Here is an 11,594-nt window from a genome sequence, read left to right as displayed (position 1 = left end):
AGATCAATGACCAAAATGAGTAATATGGAAAGGAAACAGACCAAATTAGTTGATAATATATCAGATTGACAGAAATCAATTAGCAAATACAGGATCTTAGACATGTATTATAAATATTTACAAGAAAATTTTTACTTTATAAGATTATTTGTTAAAATTTCAACCTGGCTATCATATTGAAAGCAACTTTTGTATTTTGTCATTAATAATTACTATGATGTATATAAAATTTGATTGGTTTTATTTTCAGTTTAGTTTTGATATTTGTCCAACTGCAAGTGTCATATAAAACTGAAAGGAAGCAGATACAATGTGATTCAAACATTTTTTATGAGATAGCCAGTATTGCCTTGTTGCATCATTCACAAAATCGGCGTTAACTCATAAACATTGTCTCAGTCACACATATTTCCTTATTTCAGTGTTATATCATCACTTCAGTGCAGTAATGTATTATCCATATATAATTTAATAGAAATTAACCCGTTATTGCACCTATGTGACAATATGACACAAGTTGATTGGCAAATGTCTCAGGAATATAAAAAATAATAACATAAAATGAATTTGTTTATGTTAATAAAGAATTATGAAACACAGTAATAGCCAGGTCATCATTTACACTAATGATCTTGAAGAAAAAACAAACTCTTTCCTGAAAACATTTTAATGAGGTTTAAAATATAATGTCTAACCATGATGCTAGATTTGGTCATAGATTTGCACAATCTTGCATTACTATTGCCCTATTCCACCTTTATAGTCACATTTCTACCTGACTGGATATATACGGTGTAATCATGAATTATGTTTTGATGGTTATTTTTCAAACTTGATAAAAGAAGTCCATTTTGATACATTAATAAGCATGGTCTTAAAAGAATGTTTAACTTTAACATAGACAAATATAGAGAATATATTCAATCAATCGACCAAGGTGTTAACCAAGATGTAAATGAAATTCTGTTGAGCATGATACGGCCATTATTACATTCTTGATTGAAGCTATGGATAAGATGTTTATTATCAACTTATTTTCATGTAAAGTGTGATTTTTTACAGGAAATGGGTGCAGCCCACGAAGGTAGCGCACAGGAAGGTCAGACAGAGGTAACGTTACTACATGTATATTACTATACATTTATGATCGTCTTTGATGAGACGTTGAAACTACTGACCATAAATTATTTTAATGAAAAGAAAAAAATTAATACAAATACCTGACTTCAGATTTTTTTCAAGGAACATCTCATAATTTTATGTTGTTCAGCCATGACTAGATTAAAAACTTAGTCAACTAGGCTCCTTCCTCTTTCATTAGCTGTTAAAACTGCAAGTACCAGTATGTATTGGATGAAGTTATTTTAAATACTTTAATATATGATATAATGTGGAGAAGGTATTATTTGAAAATTATGATTATTTATGATTATGAATTAGAAATTCTGAATTAAGGAAATTATGACATTTTAATGCAGCAAAGGGCTTCTTTTTATTTGAATTTTGTTTTTCAGGCCCCATCAAGAGATGACAAAATAAATACCCATTTTATTGCCTTTGTTTGTAAAGGCTCTGATCTTTATGAACTTGGTAGGTACATTTCACTTTCATATGTATTTTGTTTTTATGTCCCTGCTTTAAAAAATGACCCTTTATGATTGTGAGCTCATTAGTTCAAAGGTATAGGTTGAAATGACTCTTTGTTTTCACAGTAACTGCAGAAGGAATATTCAATAAACTTTGACCTATGAAACTTGGTAGGGACATTGCTTATGGCTAGGAAACAACCCCTATAAAGGTTGAGGTCATCTGGACAAAGGTCAGGGACACAGTGACATTTGTGAAAAATGCTTGACCAATAATTTTAAGTAAATAGAATTCTTCTAGCTACAGACTACACTAAAAAAAAAGACACTTATTTACAAAAAAAAACACAAGGTGGTGGTATGGATGTTTGGAGAAAATAAAACAAGATATCACTGTCCAGTAAGATTATCTGTTATATTAAGGGAAAGAGGAATTAATATTGAATAAAAACTGAGAAGCTGTTGTCATTTGTTAAATATTATAAAACAAATAAAATAATCTCATGATTAGATGATGAATCACATGCGAGATCAAAGCCTCCAGGTCAAAAATCAAATTCTCATATATATTTTTCATCTTAAGTGCATTTTTTTCTTTCACATAACTTCTGCATGTATTACCAAATATTGGCATTAGTAAAATATGTGTAATGTACAAGACCCGTGTCACTATGCCAAAATGAAGGTCTCAGCAGAGCTTTGGACTTTGTGTATTTCTAATCTATTCTGAGTGAAGATTTTAAATGTTACTTTTTCAAAAGTCTTGATAATACTAACTATATTTTCATTACTCATTCATGTTAATAGATGCTTTTCACATAGCAATTATAACCTCCCTTGGACATAGCAATTATAACCTCCCCTGGCCACAATTTTGAGGGTCATTCCCAATATGTTACATGCCTAAGATAAAAATGAAAATAAAAGTAAAAATAAAATAAGACAAGAAATCTCTCATAATTCTATCATCTTCACATAAAACGGATAAAAATCTTTTATGCTGTGTTCTCACTGCCGATCAGATCAAGCACGATCAAGTGATCGGGTACCGGTCTAGCTCGGTCTGCATGCGTGATCGGGGGTGATCGGAGCAGTCTACCTTGGTCGGCATGGCTCGGGCTTCTTACCCGAATTTTTTTGACATGTTTTAGCCACCCATTTGCGGCGTTGGGGTCCCATAACTCTGATTTGCTTTTTTGCATAAATATGCCCCTTTTTCAACTTAAAAATTCTTGGTTAAGTTTTTGTGTGTAAGCAAGTATCTCCATAACTACTGAAGGGAATGGATTGAAACTTCACACACTTGTTCTCTGTGATAATCTAACATGATTGGCACAAGTTTGCTTTTTTGCATAATTATGCCACTTTTTGTGTCGCTTGAAAAAGGCGACATATAGGTGTTACTTTTGTCGGCGGCGTCGGTGTCGGTGTCGGCATCGGCGTCCCCTTAAGCTTGTCCGGAGCATAAGTCAGTCATTATAAGTCGGATTGACTTCAAACTTGGTATGCATGCTTCTTACAATGACTCGAAGTGCAGTGCACAAGAACTGGTACTGTGCACTTGTTATTTTTTGAGTTATTGCCCTTTGTTAATTTTCATACTTTATTTTTGTCCGGGCCATTTCTCCTAAAGTATCAAATCTATGGACTTGAAACTTCATAGGATGATAGATCTCATTAAGAAGAAGTGCAGTGCACAAGAACTGGTACTCTGCATTTCTTATTTTTTGAGTTATTGCCCTTTGTTAATTTTCATACTTTATTTTTGTCTGGGCCATTTCTCCTAAAGTATAAAAGCTATGGACTTGAAACTTCATAGGATGATAGATCTCATTAAGAAGAAGTGCAGTGCACAAGAACTGGTACTCTGCATTTCTTATTTTTTGAGTTATTGCCCTTTGTTAATTTTCATACTTTATTTTTGTCCGGGCCATTTCTCCTAAAGTATAAAAGCTATGGACTTGAAACTTCATAGGATGATAGATCTCATTAAGGAGAAGTGCAGTGCACAAGAACTGGTACTCTGCATTTCTTATTTTTTGAGTTATTGCCCTTTGTTTATTTTCATACTTTATTTTTGTCCAGGCCATTTCTCCTTAAGTATAAAAGCTATGGACATGAAACTTCATAGGATGATAGATCTCATTAAGAAGAAGTGCAGTTTTCAAGAACTGGTACTCTGCATTTCTTATTTTTTGAGTTATTGCCCTTGTTAATTTTCAAACTTTATTTTTGTCCAGGCCATTTCTCATAAATTATAAAAGCTTTAGACTTGAAACTTAGTAGGATTATAGATCTTATTGATAAGAAGTGCAATGCACAGAAACTGCTGCTCTGCATTTCTTATTTTTTTAGCTATTGCCCTTCGTTGATTTTCAAATATCATTTTTGTCCTGGCCATTTCTCCAAAAAATATTGTTCACAAGGCGACACATCCGACTCGGGGAGTTCTAGTTCAACTTAGAAATCCTTGGTTAAGTTTTTGCTTGTGAGCTGGTATCTCCATAACTACTGAAGGGTTTGTGCCTTTTTGTGACAATTTTATGCATTCATAATAATAAAGCAGTGATTTACTCTGTACCCTTTCGGACAATTTTATGTATTCATATAGGTAAGCATTATTATACTCAATAAAAAAAAACAAGGTGACAACTTTTTCGAATAGTCGAGCGCCACTGTCCTCGACAGTTCTTGTTTTTCATATTTTGTCAATTATATTGAAGGAAGGTACATATTGTAAAAATCAGGAACTATCTATATTTGATCCAAATCTAATAATGCAAGGTTGCATTGCCTTTAAACTTAAATATATACACCATAAAAAAGATTATGTATATTTGCAAACTTAAAGTGGCATCAGTGTGTTGGTTTGATTATGTGTTTCATAGCACACAGTTACTCATTCTGGAAGGGAGATAATTTAGGTATAATTATTGAAATGAAATAAATCTTGTTACCTCCCTTCATTTATTAAAGGCCTTAATATTTTTTATTGCAGACGGTAGAAAAACTGGACCAGTATTACATGGAAAAACAACCCCAGACACTTTACTTGAGGTAAATGTTGTTTCTCTCTTTCTTGGATTGCTATATATTTTTGTGCTAAAATGGAGTTGTGCCTATACAGTCATTTACCTTGACAGAGATGAATAAATGTTTGACAACAAAATATGACCGAATATAATATGTTGAAACAAAGATTTTTACAAAATGATTTTATTCACCTTTTTTAACCAGGTTTTCAATTTTGAAAATCCTGGTTATTAGATTGGGGTATGGCGGGCGGATGGGCGGATGGGCGGGCATCAAACGAAATTGTGTCCGCTCTGTAACTCTTCAACCCTTTGAAGAATTTTGATGAAACTTCAGACAAATGTTTACCACATCAAGATGACGTGCAGAACGCATGTTCCGCATGGCTGGCTCCAAGGTCAAGGTCACAGTGACATTAACATTGAAAATCCTGTCCGCTCTGTAACTCTTCAACCCTTTGAAGAATTTTGATGAAACTTCAGACAAATGTTTACCACATCAAGATGACGTGCAGAACGCATGTTCCGCATGGCTGGCTCCAAGGTCAAGGTCACAGTGACATTAACATTGAAAATCCTGTCCGCTCTGTAACTCTTCAACCCTGTGAAGAATTTTGATGAAACTTCAGACAAATGTTTACCACATCAAGATGACGTGCAGAACGCATGTTCCGCATGGCTGGCTCCAAGGTCAAGGTCACAGTGACATTAACATTGAAAATCCTGTTTATCAATGATTTATTTCATGAAATATTAGAAAAGACTTTTTCTTAAAACAATTAATTGATATTTAACCAGGTTTTCCGAAGGAAAAAACTGGTTATTAGATTGAGGTATGTCGGCGGGCGGATGGGCGGGCGGGCGGATGGGCGGGCGTAAACAATTTCTTCTGTGTGCAACTCCTTCTACATTTCTCAACGGATTTTGACCAAACTTTCACATAAGCTTTGTCATCAAGTGCCCTGGCGCATATTGTCAGGGTTTTGCAATTGGATAATAATTGACCTAATTATGGCCCTTTGTTTTTTTTCCTTATATAGAATATATAGTGAACAATTCCTTCTGTGCGCAACTCCTCCTACATTTCTCAACGGATTTTGACCAAACTTTCACAGAAGCTTTGTCATCAACTGCCCTGGGGCATATTGTCGGGGTTTTGCGATTGGATTATATTTGACCTAATTATGGCCCTTTGTTTTTTTTCCCTTATAAAGAATATATTATAAGTGAACAATTTCTTCTGTGCGCAACTCGTCCTTCATTTCTCCATGGATTTTGACCAAACTTTCAAAGAACCTTTGTCACCAAGTGCCCTGGCGCATATTGTCAGGGTTTTGCGATTGGATAATATTTGACCTAATTATGGCCCTTTGTTTTTTTTCCTTATATAGAATATATAGTGAACAATTTCTTCTGTGTTGAACTCCCTCTACATTTCTCAACAGATTTTGACCAAACTTTCACAGAAGCTTTGTCATCAAGTGCCCTCAGGCGCATATTGTCAGGGTTTTGCGATTGGATAATATTTGACCTAATTATGGCCCTTTGTTTTTTTTCCCTTATATTAAGAATATATAGTGAACAAATTTTTCTGTGCTGAACTCGTCCTACATTTCTCAACGTATTTTGTTCAAACTTTCACAGAAGCTTTGTCATCAAGTGCCCTGGCACATATTGTCGGTGTTTTGTTATTGGATAATTTTTGACCTAATTATGGCCCTTTGTTTTTTTTCCTTATACAAAATATATAGTGAACACTTCTTTAGTGGCAATTCTTCCTACATTATTCATGTTTTACATTGCACATAGTTACATTGTTTGTTGCTTGTATTTGTATTTCAAATACAACATATTTATCTACAATGGTGATAATTGAAAACCTGGTTTCATGGCATTGCCATGTTTCTTGTTTATTCTTCTTATTATTTTGTGAGGGTAACAAGGGAAGACATTATTTTGTCCCGTGGTTTAACCATTGGCTGTCATGTTTTGGTTTTTTATGGCAATTGACCATAGTATGTCCAATGCTAATGGATCATTGTATATGAATTTATGTAGAAATGCTGAAAAGAATTTTTAGCACTTACATAGATACAAGGAATATTCAAACTATAAACAAATGTTCTTCAATATAGGACTGTATTTTATTTGAGATTTTCATGTTAAACTTCTACCCAAACATAAGTTGATCAATATTTGGTTGTTAAGTCATATAAACATGGAAAAGGTCAGATAGTGACTTTTCAGTTTTTGCTGGAAGAAGACCGCTGGTATCCACAAGTAGACACCAGATTAGAACTGCCATCTTTCCTTAAAAAATCTAGATGGGTTCTTGATATTGAAAATCACAAATTACTTGGCAGGATTTAAATCCACAGCAATGAGAGACAAATCATTGAAAGTCTGTAACCATACTTTAGCACAGAAGTGAGATAACTTAAAAAGGTAGAGATTACAAATTCTTCCATATTTAGAACTGTTTTGCTATTTGTATATCTCATACAAACAGAAATTGTGTATGAATAGGAAATAATGATACAGTATTAGAATTTGTTAGATTTTTTAAGCCTTCTATAATCTTATTATGTCTTTTTAAATAGCTGACTGGTTAAATATAAATTTGGAAAGAAAATAGAAACTCATCTCAATTTCATGGCTATCAGTTTTAATTTTACTGTACTAGCCAGTGCTTTAAAGGTGCATGCCTCCAGATTGGCCAGAAATATTTCATGAAAATCAAACTGGAGAAAATGTACTATGATTTTAAGAAAAGTTAATATATTCAAGTAACAGTTTACATGTTATGTGCGATTAATGGCTGACTTTGCTGTATTAATCACCATATTACTACAGTGTGACAAACACACTAACAGTCAATGAATTTCAGATTTTGAATTTACTAGCCCAAATTCCAGTTTTGGATTTATTCTACTATATATTTAATTAAATTTTCTTAAAATTTTCACTGGCCCAAACTTATTTTCACTGGCCATGGGCCACCAGACCAGTGCTAAATTCGATGACTGCACTAAGGGCTATTTTTGCATATTTTGACCTAGTTTCGGTAATTTATGTTGATTGTAAGTGCTAATTGAAATGTGTAAATTACTATCTTTGTTCATTTGACAATATTCTACTTTTAAATACATTTTCAAAATTTTTATGATGATAATCATGAATCTGGTGGCATGCTGAGTTAAGGTGGACTTTTGTGAATTTTTATATTCCTATTGTGATAATGTTGATAACAGACAAGTGTGTGAGTTCACCATAGCACAACATGCTCAAAGTGACATATAGTGATAGCTAACCTCAAAGTGAGATCTTAGTGGTAGCTAACCACAGCACAACAGCCCAAAGTGAGATATTGTGGTAGCTTACTAGTACCTTGTTTGTCATTGTTAATAATTTTTATGCCCCTACTTAGCATAGATTTGCCCTTGTCCATCTCTCACGATGTCTTGTTGTCACACTGCCTGTCTTTAAACTGATGAAACAATTGATTGCATGGGCAACTGATCCCTTAAGACAAATTAGTAGTTTTGAAACTACATCTTTTAAATTTAAACCAAAATTAAATACAGTCAAAACTGCCCGATCGGCCACCTTTAAAAAAGCGCCACCTGCCTAAGTGCGCCATCTCTGGACATCCCCAATGTAAATTACTATATATTTGTCTCTTAAAAGACGGCCACCTGCTCAACGCCCCCAACGGCCACCAATTTTCATCCCCAAATAGCCAAATTACCAGATCACATGGCCAGTACAAGAACGTTTGTCGCCAATTTGAATCCAATATTTTTTCTGTACCATACCATTTTCGTACCGTTTTACATTAATTTTTACCAGTAGTTGGTAAATTTGTTTGTAAGTTTGAAAAATAACTTGTTTAAAATGTGTTTTGTTGGAGTAAAATGTTTTTGATATACCGGTACATGTTTTTTTCGAAAGTAAACGAAAGTAAAGTGAAATTATAATTGTGCGTAGAAATTTCTTTTAAATTAACCACATTAACGAAATCTAACTGCAAAGCAAAATTTAAGCTGTCCAATTTATTAAGTTGAAACTATGTCTAATAATCGCTAATCCGATTGTTTTGAAGACGTGTCAACATACACGTGTAATATGGTCACTGTATCAATCTAATATACGCCGCGGGGCATGACCTTTCTTTGTTTGCATAATCATCGTCACATAAATCGTATAGTGGTAGCTATTTATTGTCACAAATCAAAGCGTTACTCGGCAAATTTCTTCGTTTGTATTGAAAACAACTTGAACTTGTTTTTAATCTCCTTTTGTATGAATAAAATGTAATTGATATCTTTTCCTAAAGTTAAGGGAGTTGAAAGAAATTAAATTGAATCAATAACTGAGCATAGTTAACTTTGTATGTCCGACGTTTTTCTATTTCAATTCTAGACTTTTTTAAACAAAAATAATGTGCCAAATTACTTTTACTATACAATGTATATCTGACTACCTGACTTTAATTTTAAAATGAACATTTAACACTTTTTATCAATTACATGTATATGTTCTTCTTAACATTAGATTTTTAACATTACATATCAAATTCTATGTTTTAAATGTTTTATCTAAAAATAAAAACTGAAATCATTGCAAATCATGGTGTTTTATGTCATATCTAAAAAATAGTTAAAAATAGTCACTTTTCCTAGCCAGAGTTCAGCCTGGATAAGAGAGCCACCAGTCCTGTATAAGAGAGACACTTTTACAAATTCCCAATACTGTCTCTCTTATACAGGTTTGACTGTACCAGCCAGTCTTCACAACAATGAGTGACAGGTGTTCCCTGTATTTTTACATGAAGTGAGAACATTTTTAAGATTCTTCCTGAGATGTTATGACCTTATTCTTAGATTATACCTTTTTGGTTTTGTTTTATGATCATTTATCAATTCTCTTAAATTGTTTAGGTCAGAGTTTTGTTTGTTTTATGATAAGCTATTGTTTTTACATCACTTTGAAGTATTTTGCAATATTTTAAATGATTAATGATTAATATATTTACTTGATTAATGAAAATATAGTCAATCAATCTATATATTGAGAAGTAAACCTAATACTGCTGATTTTGTTGCATACTGACCTTGTCCAGTTTTTAATTTAAAGCCATCCATTATAAAATAAAGCAAAAACTAAGCACCCAGCAGTCATGTTTGGCTACCTCGACTATATTAAGATAGTACACAACATTGAGGACGCTTAAACAGTGTATGGTCGATCATTCTGCACATAAACATTTAACAGCTGAAGTCTATTCATGGGGAAGTCTCTGTAAATGCTATTGTGTGCTATTTCTAAAGTACTAAACATGTAATAAAGCAAAATGGAAGAAGTACTTGAGGGAAAGAAATAAAATTGCTTAAACAGCAGTATTTAAAAATCAAAGCACAGAAGGCGCTGAATTTGTTTGGGTCTCAGAATGTAAGAAAGGTGCATGTTGTGAGATTATATGTTTAGTGCCACCAATGCTTTCCAGCGTTTTAATTGTAGTAAATTGGCTATAAGACTAATTGCAACACTGATATTCAATCCAATGTTTATTTGACTTTAACAATTTAAAAAAATGAGTTACCTTTACTGGGATTTGAACTCCAGACCTCTCGCTTCCTAAGCGAGCCCGAAAACCCTTCAGCCACGGTTAAATTTATATGTGAACGGCCTGAAGAAAACCATATTATTCTAAATTAGGGCTTGTAACGACTTTTAACTGTTGTTTAACACAGATGTAAATAATCCTGAAGCTTACTATAAGCATGTATATTTATAAAGAATCAAAGGGCTTCAAGTTCTTTGGTATTTTCTGATCTTTGCAATCTAAATCGTACTGTATATCTGTATGAATTTTCCTGTATAAGTTTATTTTTATGTATTATAATTCATTTTGTAAGTCACAATACGGAATTCTGCATAACTAGAGTTGCATCAAAAAATCATTTATGTACTTTTTTTACGACAGCCACACTTTATCCTTGTAAATCATGGCTACTTCCTTAACAAAAACAATTAAAAATAGAATTTAACAAAAAAAAAAAATTTCCTCGACTGGGATTCGAACTCGAGACCTCTCAATCTCTAAGCGAGCGCGTTACCACTGTACCACGGAGAAGTTATACACAGTATGTTTGAATTATATCAAGTGATTCTAAATTTAGAACTTCCATTGCATTCAGGTTTGTAATCCTTATTAATTTCGAGGTATTTTGTTCAGGGTAAATCTGTCGTTTAAAATTGAAGTAAATATTTTAGCGAAAATCCTCTCGCCCAAACAGTCCGACATGTAGAATCTATATATTCCACTACTCGGTTTGTGTAGTATTCGGTAATCTACATGGCTAAAAATAGTATTTTTCATTGATAAAATCATATTCATCCGCGTAATTTGTGATTGTGCATTTATTGACAATTCTATAAGCCAACGCTATTGTTTAACTTTAAATGCGTTTGTAATTTGTTGGATACTTGTAACAAAATAAAATATTTCTTTCTTTTAAATCGCTAGTTTTAAGCTGTTTTGAGAACTACTTGTTGTTAGGTTTGTCATAAACTTCTGTGTCAGAGATTGAATGTCCGCTTTGTATTTAGTTATTTTCGATCAGAAAATACCAGAAAACAATATTAGAAATCTTCGACCATTCGGGAATTACTTTGCTTAAAAATTGATGCGCCTGTCTTTGACCATCTTTACGCAGTGATCTCCCCTGAATTTTTCGGCTTTAGTGTACATACAAAAGGGAAGTAACCGCTTCAAAAAAGTGGACTACTTTCGGCATTTGCAATTAAGAACATTAGACTCTGAAATTTCGCTACCATTATTTGTTTGGTCTGACGACCCAAACAAATAAAAATGAACTAAAAAAATCAGCAATCAGCTTGTAAATGGATGTTTTGTAGAATCTTTTTCGCAGTTGTACAATACTAAATTTTTTGTGGTATGATAGTAAGATAG

At 33.1% G+C, this 11,594-nt stretch overlaps 2 long non-coding RNA genes across 2 annotated transcripts; one reads left to right on the top strand and one right to left on the bottom strand.

The window, feature by feature from the left end:
- Nucleotides 1–990: 990 nt before the first annotated feature.
- On the top strand, nt 991–4,673 carry LOC132742016 (uncharacterized). The gene is made up of 3 exons (XR_009627376.1): nt 991–1,110; nt 1,515–1,590; nt 4,585–4,673. It is a non-coding gene; the product is annotated as an uncharacterized LOC132742016 (long non-coding RNA).
- A 1,237-nt stretch (nt 4,674–5,910) lies between these two features.
- LOC132742014 (uncharacterized) lies at nt 5,911–6,314 on the bottom strand. Its single transcript, XR_009627375.1, has 2 exons — nt 6,150–6,314; nt 5,911–5,974 (listed from the first exon to the last, which is right to left on the bottom strand). It is a non-coding gene; the product is annotated as an uncharacterized LOC132742014 (long non-coding RNA).
- Between the last annotated feature and the right edge of the window lie 5,280 nt (nt 6,315–11,594).

This window comes from Ruditapes philippinarum, unplaced genomic scaffold (genome assembly GCF_026571515.1).
Source record: "Ruditapes philippinarum isolate M1 unplaced genomic scaffold, ASM2657151v2 ctg28262_1_1_1_1, whole genome shotgun sequence".
Taxonomy (NCBI): Eukaryota; Metazoa; Mollusca; class Bivalvia; order Venerida; family Veneridae; genus Ruditapes; species Ruditapes philippinarum.
This window is presented reverse-complemented; position numbering and strand designations above follow the sequence as displayed.